This window comes from Capsicum annuum, chromosome 5 (assembly GCF_002878395.1).
Source record: "Capsicum annuum cultivar UCD-10X-F1 chromosome 5, UCD10Xv1.1, whole genome shotgun sequence".
Lineage (NCBI taxonomy): Eukaryota > Viridiplantae > Streptophyta > Magnoliopsida > Solanales > Solanaceae > Capsicum > Capsicum annuum.
The window spans coordinates 125,579,356-125,598,665 of NC_061115.1; the positions used below are offsets into that span (position 1 = coordinate 125,579,356).

At 31.6% G+C, this 19,310-nt stretch overlaps 1 pseudogene; it reads right to left on the reverse strand.

Annotated features, from left to right (window-relative positions):
• Positions 1-226: 226 nt before the first annotated feature.
• Positions 227-3,818, reverse strand: LOC107852822 (annotated as a pseudogene).
• Positions 3,819-19,310: the final 15,492 nt, after the last annotated feature.

The window sequence follows — 19,310 nt, forward strand, 5'->3', positions numbered from 1 at the left end:
TACAAATCTAGATTTCCCTTCACAGGGATGAAAGCCACTACCACATGTTTTTCTTATCTCATACCATGCAGATACGCTAAAGGAATTAATCTTTACTTATCTTTAGAGATTCAGATACATTGGTATATGTACTATGCACACCGTTTACAAAATATTATATAATGTACAAATGTTATATGTTAACAATTATGAGTGTACATGAAGGAAGAGGTGAAATTGAGAAAATTTACCATGGAAAGATCACTAGGTGAGGACCCCAAACCGCATAGACTATACCAGGTAGCCATCCAAAGAGGGTCAGCAAAACACAGATCCAGAACTCCACCTGTTTTATTTTTCCAACACAAAAACATACACGTACACGTACTCAATAATGCTTAAAAGGAAATGAAGTGCAAAATTTCAGAAACTATTTTTTAAATCGCCAATTAAAGGAAGCAGAGGAAGAGGTGAAATTGAGAAAATTTACATATACCACGAAGTCATAATGGCCATGCAATAAAATAGTGAGAAGCAAGACTCATACCAAGTAAACATCCTTTTATCAGATAATGTAAACATAAAAATATCTCTTTTTAACAGCTCAATTCTTTTTAGGGATTCCAAGCCTGACATGAAAATCGTCCTCCAAAAGGGGAATACCATCATATAATTTGACCGTTGGTTCCCATCCGAGTAGTGTTTTTACCTTGGTGATTTCTGGCTTTCTCTGTCGAGGATCGTATGGTGTATTTTCCACTATGATAATCTGCACGTCTGGATTGATGAGCTGCAAAACAACTATTATAGTTAGAGGAAGATTCAAGATGTTAACTTACTAGGTTCAGCCTTTAAGGTTCTTAACATCAAACTCATTATATATTTAAAATCACATGTTTTCACGGACAGACAAACACTACAATTTTTTTATTTCCCCTCTAACATTTTTATGCTTTCTCGTTACCAATTTAGAGACCAGTGGTGGAACCAAAAACCAATGCTAATCTCCATTTCCACACATTGATCAGCCTACCTTGAACCTGAACTGGTCGATATAGATAATTCTACCAGTGTATGTATTTGTGTGCGCGTGTGTGTCATACTCCGTGAAGATACTGGATTTGGATGAACTTGTTAGAAAAGAGATAGATTGATGCGCCCCGACAATAGTTTGTGGTAAGAAATGCAAATGTGTTATGTGAATACAAAGTAGAGTGCAAGTTTAGTGGATTACCTTCTTCACATTCTCAGCAAGTTCAAGCATTATGAATTCACCTGATTCCATAGAGGATAAGTTATTTGAGTTGATGTAAGCAAATTGGATGAATGGGTTTTGTTTGGACACGCCAAAAACCGAATCAATGGAAGCTAACCTGGATTCTCGATATTGATTGGTCCAGTATTATCTCTCTCTATAAAACGAATAGGACCATCAACTTTCATCATTTAGAAACAAAGGTAAGAGAAAAAGATAAAGACAAAAAATGAACATCAAATACAATGGATCATAGACTGTTATATACTATGTCAGAAACATAACAAAAGCTCCGCATTTGTGTTCCACGCAGATGAATAGTCAAGGGTTCATCACTGTGAAATTACACCAAATGTTAATTCTTAGAATACAATTAAATATAGAACGGTAAGAGTGATGGTCATCTTCAAAATATTATCGAATTGCCTGGGCAATGAAATTGCTGACAACACGGCCATCATCTATGTTTATTCGTGGACTATAAGTGTTGAAGATTCTAGAAATTCTTATTTCTGGTATACATGCCACCATTTAGAAAAAGCAAAAACATTCTTTAAGATGCAGAATTTTACAAAACAAATCTAATATATTTGAAACAAAAGTAGTTGCAAGCGTGGCCGTTCACAAACATATATACGTAGGAAGTGCTATACTTATTCCATGCTGCCTGTGATACCCAAACATCAAAGTCTCAACTGCTCTTTTTCCCTCATCATAACAACTTCTTACTCCTAAAATTCACAAGCGAAGGCAATCAATTTCCCATAACTGAGGGGAACATATTTCTGTGGAAAACACTGAAAAGATACTGCAGTGGCTCATCATATTTATGCATATAGTGATTTCCATTAAAAACAAAGGTTAGACAATTTCTATGAGTGACTATGACAGACCCACAAGTTCATCACAGATATGATTGTCACCAACATCTTAATTAAAGCATAAGTTCTCCTAAAAGCTTTTTATGAATGAAGCAAATCTATTTTAAGATTCTTACTATGGCAGATAATCAAGGATTTGCTTAGCGTCAAACAGTCAGATGCTGCAACTTCAGAAAGTTACAAATGCTTACCAATTAGGTTAACATTACCCCAATAGCTCTCTTCTTGAGGGTGAAGGAGTGGATCTCCGTATTGATGTTAGTAAGATCCTGCTCGAACAATGAAGTTAGATAAAGATCTATTATTGAAAGAGTAACTGACGGTTGAAGCAGATTCATACTTTGCCCTGACTCTCTTGGCAAGTCCCAACATATTAATTGAGCCAATGACATTTTTCTTAATCGTCTGCAAATACCATATAGCAAGTAAGAAATCAACAAAAACCACAAGCCAGAGAAAATTTACCATGGGAAGATCACTTGGTGCGAACCCAAATCGCATAGACTATACCAGGTAGCCATTCAAAGAGGGTCACCAAAACACAGATCTAGAATTCCACCTGTTTTGTTTTTCCAACACAAAAACACACACGTAAACGTACTCAATAACGCTTACAAGGAAATGATTTACAAAACAACTAAAGAGCTTCAATATAAGAAAATACAATCTATCTATTCACTAATGCATCTATTTAATTTGCTTCTTCTGTGTTCTGTGCTAATACGAACATCTCTTTCCTTTTCTTTGTTCTTTTTAGCACTGTATTGCTATATCTTCAGAGATTTTGGGATTGGCATCCTCTGAAATGGTTATATGAAACACTCAAACATATATTTCCGTGTACATGAGTCAATATAGGAGAGCATTTTTATTAAATTTCTGCTATTAGGAGGGGACAATGGTGTCAATGTAGCTAAATCTAGCGATTATGAATGTAAAAACTTGAAGGAAGTACTGGCTTTTCCCATAGAGGACGTCATAGCATCCACAGAAGAAAAGGAAAAAAACAAATCCCAATTCTTATGGAAAAATCCTGTAACAATTAGACCAACCGATAATGCATGGTTAACAAACTAAGCAACAATCTAATGGTTCAATGATATCAAGAACATGAAAATAAGCCTTCATTCAAGATCTTTACTCACCTATCTCTAAATAGAGATCCTCAAGGTCTCTTGGTGTCTTTTTAGGTATGATAAGGAAAAGGGAAAATGCCTTGAAGCTATTGACATGAATAAAAAGGAAAGGACAGTACCAGGGGAAGTAAGCAACATCAAGTAGTGAAAGACACCAGTAAATAGAAGGGAAGGAAGCCTTCTTTTAAGTATACATTTTTTCAAAAGAGCAGCACCAAGCAAGTGCTGATGGTCAGATTTGTTTTCCCTTTAAGTATGTAAGAAGTGAAGTCCATCGTAGGGTAAAAAATATTTACATTTTTTTGCCATGAAGACATTTGATTGCATGATGGCACCATTCATATTCTTCTTAAATGGACTTAGCAGAAGCAAATCCCTGATATCCACATTAGTAAATCCTCTTTGAATCCCAAAACATCCAATTAGCAATAGCAAAACCCTCACATCCATATCATAAGCTTTTCGTAAACCTCCTTCAGAAATCAACCTCTTTCTCCATAAAAACACTGCTTTGTCAAGCACTTCTTTCACCTCTTTCTCAATCTTGACTCCCTCGCCAACTCCCATCACTAAGAAACACTCCAAAACCATTAGAAGCCTTCCTTCCGTTATTCATTGGCTCTCTTTGCTTCTAGCATTTTTAAGAGAGTCGTCCTTTCAATTTTTCTGTTAGTGCACCTTTAATTGCATTAAACACTAGTTTATTGAATTTAATTATTTATTTACTATATTAAAATGAGAGAAAAAGGTCAAAAATCTGATAAAATAGATAAATGGGTTTCATGATCATATATATATATATATATAGATTCTTTAACTCTAGTCAATTAAATGAACTTAATTTAATTCATATTTCATGTGAGAAAAAGAAAAACTGATGGTATTTATTTGGGTTTGGTTTGTAGGTTTAGCAAACCAACATAAGTTAGTTTTTTTTCTTTTTATTTAAGTAAAAGGTGATCGTGAATATCATTTTATTTGGTTTTCTTTTTTTCTTTTTTAAGGAAAATATGAACTTGAGATGAGAAAATCTCTTAAATTATGGAAAAAATTATTCTATATGAATAAGATTATGTTACTAGAATCTTACTAAATAAGATAAAAGTAACAATAATTAAACACTGATAAAATTCAAGAAACATAGTTAAAATGTTATTAAATAGTTGGATTTATATAATTTGATTTTGTGTTAGGTGTATTGCATTAGAAAGTAAGATATAATTAAATATTTATCAACTCAAAATATTTGAATGTTCTTGGATAAATATAATCACAATTGCAATTCATTCATCAAGTACTATATTTTATTAATTTTTAATATTTAATAAAAAACATATAAATATAATCACATTTGTAATTTTATTCAACAAGTACTATAGTTTATTCATTTATAATATTTTATAAGAAAATATATAATTTAAATTCGTAGGTAGGTAATATCAACAATTAAAATTGAAATTCAATAAAAAATATTGAAAATAAATATAAGTAGTTAAAAAAACTTATTTAAATTATAGGTAAAATTTTAAATAAAAATATTATGGTAAACAACTCCGTACAAGATGATAAAACAAATGCATAAAAATTGTTACAATTTAATAATTATTGAAGAGTCCTAAATAAACTCTAACTATTTAATAATTATTTTATTATATATTTGAATTTGAAAATAATAATACTTTAAAACAAAAACAAAAGATTTTTATTAGCTTAAACCTAGCAATCATAGTTGAAGAGTCCTAAATAAACTCTAACTATTTAATAATTATTTTATTATATATTTAAATTTGAAAATAATAATAATTTAAAAGAAAAACAAAAGATTTTTATTAGCTTAAATCCAACAATCATAGTTGAAAAGTCCTAAATAAACTCTAACTATTTAATAATTATTTTTATTATATATTTGAATTTAAAAATAATAATACTTTAAAATAAAAATGAAAGATTAATATTTTTATTAGCTTAAACCTAGCAATCATAGTTGAAGAGTCCTAAATAAACTCTAACTATTTAATAATTATTTTATTATATATTTGAATTTGAAAATAATAATATTTTAAAAGAAAAATAAAATATTTTTATTAGCTTAAACCTAGCAATCATAGTTGAAGGGTCCTAGATAAACTCTGTCTATTTATAATGACATTACATTTAGGGTGATATATTTAACCAAAAAAAATATTTAACAAAAGATAATAATAATAATAATAATAATAATAATAATAATAATAATAATAATAAACAATAATATTTTTAGTAGTAATAGTAAAAGACACGTAGTAGTAATTTTTTTATTTAGAAAAAAATGTTGCGGTAGTTGTTGTAGTTTTTATAATAATAATAATAATAATAATAATAATAATAATAATAATAATAATAATAGGTTATTGAAGAGAAAATCTTATTATTATTAATTAAAAAATAATATTTGAATGTGAAAAATAATAGGTTTTTAGATTTAAAAAATAACATATTTTCATTAGCTTAAAACTAGAAAATCATGTGTGGAAAGTAGTAAATACATAAATTTATACTTTTTAATTGCTATAAAATATATTTATATATTAAATATAAAATAATAATTTTAAAAATTATCATTATTATCTCATTAATTTCAAATATTTATCTCAATTCAAATATATAGATAAGATAGCTATGTATTACATTTGAAAAAAGGAAGGAGAAGGAAGACTAATAAACTAGATAATTATGATAGTATTTGAATATGAATTTAAATGAAAGTTGAATTCATGAATTCATTTATTGCATTTTTTAATTCTTCATATTTTAAAAATTACTTTTGATTTAACATTTTTTTTATATGCAGGAAGAATATGTCATTTTTTATCTTCATCTTCCTCCATTAATGTTCAAGGTACAACACTTTAATCAATCCGTGTTTCCTTAAATTTGTAAAAGTCAATCTTTTGATATTTTTGAACAATGTATATACATGCATTACATACTTTATTGTGTACTAAATTATCTGAAAATTATAATATGTAGATGTTCATGGTGTCCTCACAAATAATATTTTGTATAATAATTATATATCATACTTTTTTTTTATCTATTTTTACACTTTAGATTCATGATTTTTGATCATTTTAAGCTACAAAACAAATATGTTTTTAGTTCTACAAAAGAGTACTGTTAATTTTTTTTCGATTTGATAAATATTTTGTTACAAAAATACTATTTTTTATATATAATATTTCCTGTTTACCAAAAAAATAAATTCAAGATTTTATGTACCATCATTCTTGTCTTTTATCACCGAGTTTATGAATGTGTTCATTATGAAGGAATATAATTTTCATCAATTTTTTTTAAGAAAATAAATTATTTCTTACTTATATTTTTTGTTCATGACGCAAATAAAAAATATTTTCCTAAAAGCATATATGTATTCTAATACTAAACAATAAAAATGAATAGTGACAAAGAGATAAATATGATCGGAATGAATTGGAATATATGAAAACAGTGTAACGGGGTGGTCTAGGTGGGTGAAGGGTAAGGGGTGGTGAATGTAGGTTTAGTTGGGGTGTGATAGGAAAAAAATCTTAAAAATATAAATTAAAGAGTTTAAAATTCTTTTGGGGTTAGAAAATTTTTTTGTAAAATTTTTTTTTGAGAAAGGCGGGGGGGGGGGGGGGGGGTTTTGTGGTGAGGTGAGTGGTGTTAAGAAAAAAACTTTAAAAAACTAAAATAAATAATAGATGTTGGGAGGAGCCAGGAGGGCGAGTTGGGGGTAGGGGGTTGGGTAGAGCAAGAAAAAAACTTGAAAGTTAAAAAAAATAAAATAAAAATTGGGGGAGTGAGGGGGGTGGATGATTTTTAGAGTGGCATGGGAGATTTTAATTAAATTTATCTAGAAGATATAAGAATACATACAAATAAAATACTTAAAAATATTAATGATAAAATCAAACAATGAAAAAATTATGAGCAATTAAATTTTATTTGAAAATTTAAAAAGATATTAAATTATTTGTGTTTTTTTATTGAATTGAGAGTGGTAAAATTTAAATTTTTAAATTAGGGTTTTTCTAATTGATACAATTAAGTGTTTTGAAATTAAATTGAAAGATAAAATCTTTTTTTTTTTAAATATTGTTAGCAGTTGAAGTTGAATTGATAAATTAAAATAAAAAATAAAAATGTGAAATGAAGGTCAGAATTGTAATTACATGTCTGAATTTATTAAAAATATAAAAGTAAAAGCCCAACAACAAAATTAATAATTATTGAATATTAAATAATTTATTATATTTAAAATTGAAGGGGGGGGGGGGGGGGGGAGATGATTAGGGTTAGATTTGTTTTTTTTTCTAAATTATTTTTTTATTGATAAATAATATGATATTTAAATTTTTTGAAGATAATAAATATGATTTAGTATGCTGGAACGAGATATGTCGATATAAAATAATTAAAAATATTATTTTAATATTATCCGTGCATCGCACGGGTACATATACTAGTGTATGTATATTATCTTAAAAGCATGAATACCAAAAATTTAAAATGAAATTACTAAAATACCTCTAACTTTAAAAAACCACTTTAAATAAGTTATCACGGACAAACCGGACAAATGCCAATCTCAACCATCAATGCCTCTGCTACTCTTTAAATGAATGCGTACCTCTGGAGGGGTAGATTGGGTTGCTCCTCAATTCAGGGACCTATTCTCAGATATACTTACACAACAAGAACTATGAGATATGTAAAGTAAGAAGTGCAGGAATAAAGTAAATAGAAGACACAAGTTTTTTTACGTGAAAACTCCTTGCTCATGGGAGAAAATCCACGACCTGCCTCCAGAATTTCTAAGCTCCAATATATCTAAGCAACTTCTTGAATACATACTCCAAGGATTAACCTCCTAATCCTTTATTTTCCAGCAATAACTCTATTACAAGGAAACACAAGCAATAACTCTACCGCTTCAACCTCCAGCTACCTCTAACTGGACACACCAAGCTAACCCTAGCTTGAAATATTTACCTAACTCTAGATGATTACAATAGGAAGGTTTGCACCTCAACACCTACTACAATCATAAGAAAATATAGGCAAACATTTATGAATAATTTACAAGGACTCAACTACAACAAGGAAATAAAATACAACTCGATGAACAATAGTTTCCTATTGTAGTGTCGTCCTTGATTTCAGCTTCAAAAGATATTTTGTTGTGAGAATATGGAAGCATTGGTTTTCTTGTTGAGGAAGATAATCAATATATATTGTGACACAATAAAACTTAGGAGAGATACCATTGATTAAGGAAAATCAGTGGCAACGACTTTTTCCACCAACTTTTGTACTTTGTGTCAGCTGTGACTGTTAACTGTGACTGTGACAGGTGACCCCAACCTATTCCCTAATCATTGTGGTTTTGTTATCACAAAAAATCCAGGAAATAGATCCCAACGTTCAAAATTCATATAGTTTGTCAATCATCGAAACTAAGGATTAAACAACTTGTTGCTTCCAGTTAGAAACTTTTAGTTTTGTTTGTATTATTTTCCATAGACAACTACTTTTCTTCTTTCTTTTTCTCTCTGAATGATTTTACTGATTTTCTCTACCATTTAACTCTATTTTATTTTCAACTTTCACTAATTTAATGCAGTGTCCAAACATAATATCTAATCTCTAAAGTACTAATGAACCTGCACAGAAGCGTGTTTTTAAGCATGGTGAAGTTGTAGGCGATGTACTGAACAACAAGATCCTTTTTATGATAAAGTGTTGTATGTTAATTCTTTTTTCATTGTTTCTTTTTTTGTTGTGTAGATTGTAGTTGTGTTTTCTTAGTTATTGGAGGGCATAAACATTTGTCAGTTATGTCGAGAATGAATGGAAAGAACGATGTCAAATTTGATTTTGCATGTATGTTTCTCTACTTTCTACATTTTAATATTGTTTGTTGTTCGATAAAATGAAAGGGTTGTAAGATTTTAGTTACTCAAGATTAGGGGATGCAAAATCACCACATATGATCCTTATTTCAAACATTTATTTTTATTTTTATTTGTTATATATAATCATCATAATAAAAAAATATCAAATATTGAAAACTTATAAAAACAAATAAAGAAACTTAAACTTAATGAGAATTGACCGAACAAAGTCAGCCTAGAGTTAACTCATGTTTATCTGTTCAAATTTAGCCCAATCGATCTCTCCTACGACCATTTGACAACCCTACCTAAGATTGCCTAATATTAATCTACAGATTATGTTGTTATTTTTCTAATGAAAATATAAGAACTTGAGAAAATTGAAGGAAAGGTGTCTTTTAAGTCTTGAATGAAGGATTGGTGACGTTGACCAACTTAAAGGGTCAAACATCATTAGGAAACTTAATTAAGTTAATTGTGGACTTGATTAATATTTTCAAAACTTCCTAATATTTTCAAAAATATAAATCAACCCAATCCACATCCCTCTTCAATCCAAATCAACCAGTCTCTCTCCTCTCTTTCTTGATAGCTTCTCTCAACTCTCTCCCAACCAACAGTTCTGCAAATTTCTCCTTTCAATCCTCGGCGACTTCAACCTCTGACGATAAATAGTTGGGCTTCGAGTTCCTTTTCGACTTCAACCTTTAATCGATGTGATAGCCTTGCTCTCCGGCCACAACAAATTTGAATTCTTCAACCTTCAATTGACGTGACAGCCTTATTCTCTGGCCACAATAGCTTCGAATTCTTCATCGTTCTTTTTTTTCTTTCACAGATAAAAAATTATGGCCTTTTTATTTTTAAAAAAAGCGAGGAACTTGAGCTAACTTCTCTTATAGTATTGGTTAACAATTTCAATATTTGTTGTTTTAATTTGAAATGGGGTCTGAATAAAATCCTAATTTCTTGTATTTCTTCTTTTCTCTTTCAAAGTGAATTATGATTTTTTGTTGTTTGTTGCATTTTTTTGAAGTTTGATTTTTGTTATTTGTGTTTATACAAACAAAACAAGGATTTGGGTTGATTTATTCTGTTCTTGTTCTTGGAAAAATGGTGATATTGCTATTTTTCTGTTGAACAAAATTGTGCGACTATTTTTTATTTTCTCCAACAGATTATCCATCTGGTGCAACATATTAACCATCTGATGCAACAGATTTATCATATGATGCAACAAATCAACCATCTGATGCAACAGAGGAACCATCAGATTAAAATTCTGATATAACAGATTAATTATTTGATGCAACAAAGGAATCATCAAATAAAAAATATGATGTAATCAATTTAGCATATGATGCAATAATTTAACTATCTGATGTAACAGATTAACCATATATTACAACAAACTAACCATTGAATAAAAAAATTTGATGTAATAGATTAACCATCTGATGCAATAGAGGAATCATCAGATTAAAGATCTGATGCAACAGATGAACCTCCTGGTACAATAGGTTAGTTATATGCTGCAACAGATATACTATCTGCTGCAACAGATCAGTGATCTGTTGGAACTGTTATTTTACTGTTTTGCTTGTTTGATTTACTATTATCCTTTTTAACTATGCATTAATCAACTATAATATATATCTTTTTATGTTTCTGTTAATTTTAGTTAATATGGCTCCCAAAAGAACAGAAACCGAATCAAGTCTAAGTAAAGGAACAAGTGAAGCAGCTAGGCTACATCAACCACTCTATGAGCTTGCTTTACAAGCGTTATCTCAATCAGGAGCAGAATATGATGAACACGGGGAAGAGAAATGTTTTAAAAGAGATGATCCTAATGCTAATATCCCTTCCACCGAAGAGTTGATCAAAACCTTCAACATTGATCGTTATCCTATGAGAATGCAGTAGGATGGTGCCACAGATTTAATGAGTGATTTCGTGGTTAAGTCAGCAATGGAAAAATCTTTCGACACCTTCAGAAAAATACTTTGAGAACAAAAAATTAGCTGCTTATTTTAGGGACAGCTGCTTTGGAAAATATCTTGATTTGCCGAAGGACAACAATGCTCGTTTCCAAATAAAAATGGTATATGAACTTTTCAAGCGTAGGTTTATGTATGAAAACAAAGATAAGATGGATGAGGCGTGGATAAATTACTGTGGCATGCCTATGTATTTTGGTTGTAAGGAGTTTGCCATAATTACTGGACTAAAATGTTATCCTCCTTCTCAAGTTATACCTATTCTAACACAAAAAATCACACCGCATACCCAAAAAAGGCAAAGACAAGTCGTGTGATCATGATGACTTGGTGTCCATTGTTGGTCCAAGCTTTAAAAATAAAAATTTGATAGAAGCGTTGAAAGGTAAAGGACTTTCAAAGAAGTACAAACAGTTATTGTGCTTGGTTTGGTTTGTACATAATATTCTTTGGGCGAGAGACGTTAACAACAACATAAGCGTTTGTTTAATAAATCTCTCCGAGGATCTTGAGGCATTTAAGAGCTTTTCTTGGGGCTATGAAAGCTTCAAAATGATTGTCAAATATTTGTTGACTCTGTTGGCGCCAAAGACAGTCAACTTATATGGCTTTCCATGGGCTTTCATGGTAAATGTTTTATTTATTATGATATCTTTTCATTTTTAACTCAATGATGATTTTGATTTATTGACGTTATTTTATAGGCTTGGGCATTTAAAGCCATTCCTTATTTGAGACAACAAGTAAAATACCAGGAAGAAGTTTCCTGTCTAAGAATCTTGAGATGGTTGTCGTCCCAAATTGATAAAAATGTAAAATTTCTTGATCTCTTCAACCCCCCGAAGGATGCAGTAAGTATAATTATAATTAATTTTTTTTAATTAATGATTTTTTTAAATAATCTAATCATCATTCTAATATATGTAATGATTTATGATAGATTGTGCATCCGTTGCTAGTTTTGACCAATTAAGAGGTGAAGATACCATTTTTTCTTACTTTACGGTCTGTGCAAACTTTATTGGATCCTAAGGTCATCAACAGAATAAAAATGGAATTGTTTGGAGCAATAATCATTACAAGAAAAATAATTTTGGAGGGTGGGCTTGTTGTTGATGATGGTCTTAGTGGTGATGAAGCTGTTGGTAGTGGTGCTGCTGTTGGTGCTAATGATGCTCCTCTTAGACTATTTAAAACAAACTATTATGAGTATGATCATACTAGTTATACAGATTTTGCCTCTCCCAGCGAATGTTCTGCATCCAAATGTCAAGACTGCAGGGCAAAACATGATGTAGTGATCAATGCTATTAATGCATTAACTGCTTCTGTAAAGAAATTGACATCTAAGAGGGGTGTCATTCCATCAAAGAGGATTTTATATCCATCCACTCCATTAGATATTAAGACTAAGAGGAGAAGGAAAGTGATTTTCAAGGCATTATCAAGCATCCAAAAAAGCAAAATTGCAACTCCTCTGTCCGTGTGTTGCACTGAGCAATGTACAATATCCAAAGAAGAACAGTACGAGCTGAAGAAGGTGAATATATATGTCTTCCAACTAGCAAATAGACACAAATCTATTTCAACAGATGACACATCTGTTAAAAATTATCAAAAAAATATATACATCTGTTGTAACAGTTGACTAACTTATTTCACCAGATAAAGTACTGTTATGACATATGTCTCATCCTTTTTAGCAAATCAAATAACTTTTTATACCGCTTTTATTTATACCAACAGATGATCTATCTGTTGCAACAGATGATTCATCCGTTGAAAATTATCATACAGGTCTTCATCATATAAAAATTTGTCCCAACAGTTGATTCATTATTACAACAGAAATATAATCTGTTTGGGATAATTCAAAATAAGAGGAAGACCTGTTTGATTTGCTAGAATAGATGAGTTATTTTTTTTATTTTGTTGTATCTCCATGATTAGCATTGACCAATTTTGGCTTTCCAAGTGGATGTAGAAGCTACTGCTGAAAACTATTGACAATATGCTACTCTTTTTATAGAAATACGGAGAACAGAAAATGCAAAAACCGTATGTAAGCGACAATAAAGATCCACGACGAGTAAAGCCGAATTCCATAACACTGGATGAAGAATAACTTATCCATATTGAGTAGATCTTTATAGCTTGAGCCTGTCAAAGTAATAACCTCAACCCTCCTTAGTAATCCTTGGCATCAATACTTAAATTATTGATGTATTTGTTGAGATCTCTACCCATAACAATTTTTTTACATTTTATTTATTCGTTGATTTATTTCAGCTAATTTATGAAGGCTTTGATTTATTTTATTTTGTCTATGAATTTTATTTTTTCCTTAGATTTGAACTTATTAATTGAAATGGTTTACTAGATTCAAATATTGCAACAGATAATGTATCTGTTGGAACAGATGACACATCTATAGGAAAATATCAAACAAATTTAGACATATGATGCAACAAGTAGGTAATCTGTTGGAATTTATCAAATAGGTCTTCCCATTGTTGCAAAAGAGAGACTTAGATAGAAACATCGACATAATACAATAAATGACCAACCTATTACAACAGATAAACTATATGTCAGAACAGGTAGAATATCTATTACAATAGATGGAGAATCTGTTGCATTATAAAAATTTAAATTCCATTGGACATACAAAATTGCCATTACATGTAAAAAAGTGAAAGTGAATTGAAATAAAAAAGTCAAAACCCATCAACAGTGTTCAGTTCAAACACCAAAAATAAAATAGGAATCAAGTAGCAGTGTTCATTCTAAACATGTAAAATAAAATAGGCATCAAATATGTCAGTTTGGCATTTTTTGCTGACTTGGCGTCTGATTTGGCCTCCAACGGTCATTTTTTTCTCCTATTGTCTTATATATTCATCTTCTTCCTAAAATTTAATCCTAAATTTCCAAATCTTCTTCTTCATTGCCATTTTTTTTATCTATCCAAATTCTTTAAATTATTTACATATGGTCTTTCTTTTCTTTATCTTTTTTTTTATTTTTCCAACTGAGCTTGACAATGTCGAGCGTATCTTTCATTATTTTTTGTGATAAAGATTTTTGACATCGTAAGTGTGGTCATAAAGCTCTATTAAAGTCTTCTTGAACTCAACAAAATCCAGGTCATAGGTTTTTTACTTGTAAGATTTCAAAGGTAATATTTTTTATTTAATTAGTTGATTAATTATTGACTTGTAATTATTTTGTAATTGTGTTCTTATTTTTATAAAAATTGGGTGGATGCGATTACTTTGATTGGTATGAAGAATGACACCCTTCACAAGCAAATCATATAATCTGGGGTTTGGTGAACAAAGTCAAGGCTTCTAAAGAGAAACAAAATCGAGCAAGAAGATACTACATTGTTGTAGTTATTGATACTAGTTTGGTGTTGTTGGGAACATGGATATTCAAGCCTAATTGCTAAAAAATTCATGGTGGTGTATTTGCTAATGGTTTGGTGTTGTCGAGCATATAGATATTTAAGCGTAATTGTTGGAAAATATCAAACAAATTTAGGTATATGTTGTAAAATTTAGGTCATCTGTTGCAAATTATCAAATAGGTCTTCCCACTATTGCAACATATTAGACTTAGATTAGATAGAAATAACATCGGCATAATGCAATAGATGACCAACCTATTACAACAGATAAACTTTCTTCTAGAACAGATAGAATATATTTTACAACAAATTGACAATCTATTACATTATAAAAAACCCACTTTTCATCAGAAAAAAATTATTGCCACTACATGTACATGTAATTTAAAGTAAAGTGAAGTGTGACTTGAAATAAAAAATTATTATTTCACAGTCTCTTCTATATATACAGGATCCAAGCGTCCAGTTAGTACCCCATAATCCCAAACCTCTTGTAGGTTTGCCACAGCGTTGTCGCACCAAAAGGTCGTTGGCTTAGCCATTTCTTTGCCGGTCAGCGAACTTTGATGTGTGCAAGAGCGTGCGAGCCACATAGAAAATCAGTATCATTTTTTGAAAGGTTTATGCCCTTTTTTAGACCTTTAAAACCCATGATTTCTTCATCATCACTTCCTCTGAAAAATGATTCATCAGTTTACTCTCCCTTAACAAGATGGGGAACAGCTCCATTAGTGGCTGCACGTGGAAAAAAAGATCGACCCCGTCGATGGCAAGTTCATTGCAGTCATAAACTTTGATCTTTCCCTCCCTGAGTAGTATCTTAATAACCCGATAATGTATGCCGTCCATGCTTATGACTGCAAGAATCCTCTTTGCCTCGGTCCAGCTCTTGCCGTGTGGATTTGGACTCTCCCCTCTAACATATTTTATCATTTTTTATTCATCCCATTCAAACGTAGAAACTAATAAATCAAATCCCATTCCACAGGCTGATACATCATTATTGAGTTGATCGTACTTCTCCTTGAGCTTCTTGCAGAAGTCGAGGTCCATTATCCTATTGGCAACGTCATAAGTTTCTCGGTAGGCTAATTGCCTTTTTCTCATGAGGCAGAGAATTTTATCAACATACTATGATATAAGAAGTTAATTTTTAAATAGGTTACTATTCGTAAAGATCCAATGGATGGTCCATTTGTTGCATAGTGTTCTCTGAATCAATAATCCAATGCAACTTATGCAACAGATGGATAATAAGTTGCAATAAAATCACTACCAGTTGCACCAGAATACCCAACTGTTGCAATAGATTTCATATCTGTTGCATAGCTTCTTCTTCATGGATTAGATTAGAAGGCTAGGTTAGGAAAAGTAAACTTTTGTTGTCCTCATACAACATATACATATCTATCATAGTATAGAACTCTTAGGGGAAAAGAGAGGCCTGGGTATTTTGGTGCGCCTCGCTTGGCATTCTTGGCCCATCGTAGATCTATCTTCTCTTTGGTGCCAAGTTCCGCGTATATATCCCCTGAACTTTAATAGCTTTTGGAGAGGGAGGAGTTGTAATTTTGTATGATTTCCGACAGGAGAGTACATTGCTAATTGCTCTTTTCTTCATCCTATCCACCGTTGTAGGACTGTATGGCTCCTTTACCTTTTTGATTGGTATGACACCCCTCATGGATAGTATGATACCCCTCTTGAATTTGAATTCCTTGACAGCTTTAGAGATAGCCTCTACTTTTTCAAAGAGTTTATCCTGGTTGTCCTTGCACTCTTCGCATTTGGAAAGAGAACACGAGAGTGAAGACGGGTGAGAGGGGCCAGTGTAAGGGTAAGAGGGACCTATGAAAGGGGTGTTTCCAAATATATTTATTTTTTCTTGAGCATGAACATGCTCATCATCATGAGTGGTAGTAGCATCAACATTCCTGCCACCAACACCAACAACTCCACCAGAAGAAACACCCGGATCTGCCTCAGTAGGTTGGTCATGAAGAGCCTTAACATTAGACTAACTTTGCCTAAATTCTCTTCTTATGGCTGTTGCTCCAGCCAATTCCTTCTTTGTTAACTCCATTATTGGGTCTGCTATAATATCAACATGACCTAGAGTAATAAAAGAAGTCATCACCAACTTCTGCTCAGTAGGCACGATCCATGGATGCACAACCTATAAAAAAGACAGATATATTTAAATCATATAATATAATAATTTTCATAGTTGGATTACATGTTAACACAATCAACTATTTCAACAAATTAACAATATCTTGCATCAGATTACCTATTTGTTACATAGTTTACAGTAGATGGTTAAAATTCGTTTGAGTTGGGTTTAGAGAACCAGAGCAACACATGGATAATCTGATGCAAAATATTAATCATCTATCGCAACAGATTACCAATCTATTGCACAAATTGCATAATATGAGTAATCTGTTGGGTTACATGTTATGCAACAGATGATCCGTCATAATAGATTATCCATCTATTGCACCGATTGGCACAAAACGGGTAATCTGTCGCAACAGATATCCCATCTGGTGCATCATATATAATATCTGTTACACCAGATATCATATTTGTTCAATATCTTTTATTGAGTAAAATTATTTTACTTGAAGAAGATGTACCGCATCATCCAGCGGGTTAAAGAGATCAACCTCCTTAATTTTTGGGTTGTTCTTTGCAGCTAACCACCTAAACATCCTTAGATGAGAAACCTCATTCGGGTAATCCATTACCTGCTTTCAGAGGGGAGGAATGACTTCAAATGCCCAAGCCTAAAAAATGTAAATAGGAAGCAAGCAAAAAAAGTCATACTCTAATAACTATATTCAATATAAATTAGAGAATGAGTAAAAATAGTGATAAATTTAACCATGAAATCCCAAGGAAAGCCGTATAATATGGTCGTCCCTGAGGATAGCTTTGTCAGTAAATATTGGACAGTCAAGTAGAAGCTGTCGTATCCCCAGGGATAATTGTTGAATTTATCAAAATCCTCAGCACGTGCCAACAAATCATCTTCTATGACCTTGTTGACGTATCTTGCTAATATAACTGAATGGGCAAACCAAACTAAGAAAAATTACTCCTTGTACTACTTTGGTATGGTTTTATCCCTATGATCTGTCAACAAATCTGATGCTTTGTAGCCACATCGAGCAATGTCCAATAACCCATCTATTTTTTCTTGCATTTGTTGGTTTTGCTGATTGCCTTGTATCTTTTGTGGGGTATTCCCTTGGCGATACGTAGTTCTTCTGGATGATCGCATCTCAAGCCCATCACTATGGAAAACTCTCGCAAGCCAAAACAAACCGGCATGCCACAGTAGTTGATCTAAATTTCATCCATCTTTTTTTTGCCCCTTCCTCTAAATCTTTATTATTCCCCATGTACTTGATCCTGTGCTTGAGAAGGCCATATACCATCCTTATTTAGAAATGGACAGGGGGATCCTCAGACAGCTCAAGAAAGCATCCAAAGCTGCTTCTCTTAAAAAGTCCATCTATGTTTTTCTTTTTCATAATATTCCTAAAATAATTAAAAGGTTTCCCCAATTGACATTTAAGTATAAGTTTACCAGTTAGTTTTAGTTTATTTGCAGGGTAATTCATTGGCATCTCAACTTTAAACCTGTCAATACTAAAAGTTTTGACAGGACCATGATGGGATTTCGATATTAATTCATGCTCCATTATCATCATGCTGATGATCATCCTCTTTCTTACTCTCTAATTCCTCTTCTTTCTCACTTTTATTTTCTTCATCACCATTACAGACTTTTGTCCACCACCCTTAATGTTGTTTTCATATCTCTCCTTAGGTTTACTTTTTCCTGACTGATATTGTTTAGGAAGCTCCTCCGAATCCCTCTGTGCTGTAGCCTTTTTTGTTGGGTAGTTAGATGTTGATCCACTTTTACTTTCTTTTCTTTTGGGAGACATGTTTTACCTACAAACAACAGAAAAAACAAAAATTACATTACAATTGATGTATCATAAATCTTTAAAAAATACATTACAAGTACCACCAATACCGACACACCAATAGCCACCACCACAAATACCACCAACCAATACAACAAATACCACAAATACCGATACCATCGACAACCACCACAAACACCACCAACCAATACCACCACAAACACCACCAACCAATGCCATCAATAGCCGGCCACCATTAGTGCCACCACTACGACCACCACCACGACCACCACGACCACCAATACCACAAACACCATCCAATAATACCACAATAGTCAACAGAACACTACGATAGAAACTAGGGTTTTCTTGAGTTCTTCCTATAATTTTACCATCAAAACTTAAAATTGTAAACCCATTCTCAAAGATAATACAACTAAAAGTTTCTTTTTCATCATTAAATTAAAAACCCTTATTTTTTAGAAAAAATAATAAATATAGAACTTTTCTCAGACTCTATTACCTATGAAGATAGAGAAAATGACTGATACAAGCAAGAATAAAGTAAAAAATAACACCTATGTGGTCGGAAATGAGAAGAAAATCGATATGTTGTGAAGGGTTGAGCAATTTATTGAGTAGTTGTTGTTTGTACTGTATTGTTGAAAAAGAGAAAAGAGCGAGAACTTGAGATATGAAATGATGAAACATTTTTCTCGCAAATGGATGATTTTTATGGGTTGATTTGTATTTTGGAAAAGAATGAAAAGTTTTGAAAATATTAATTTGGT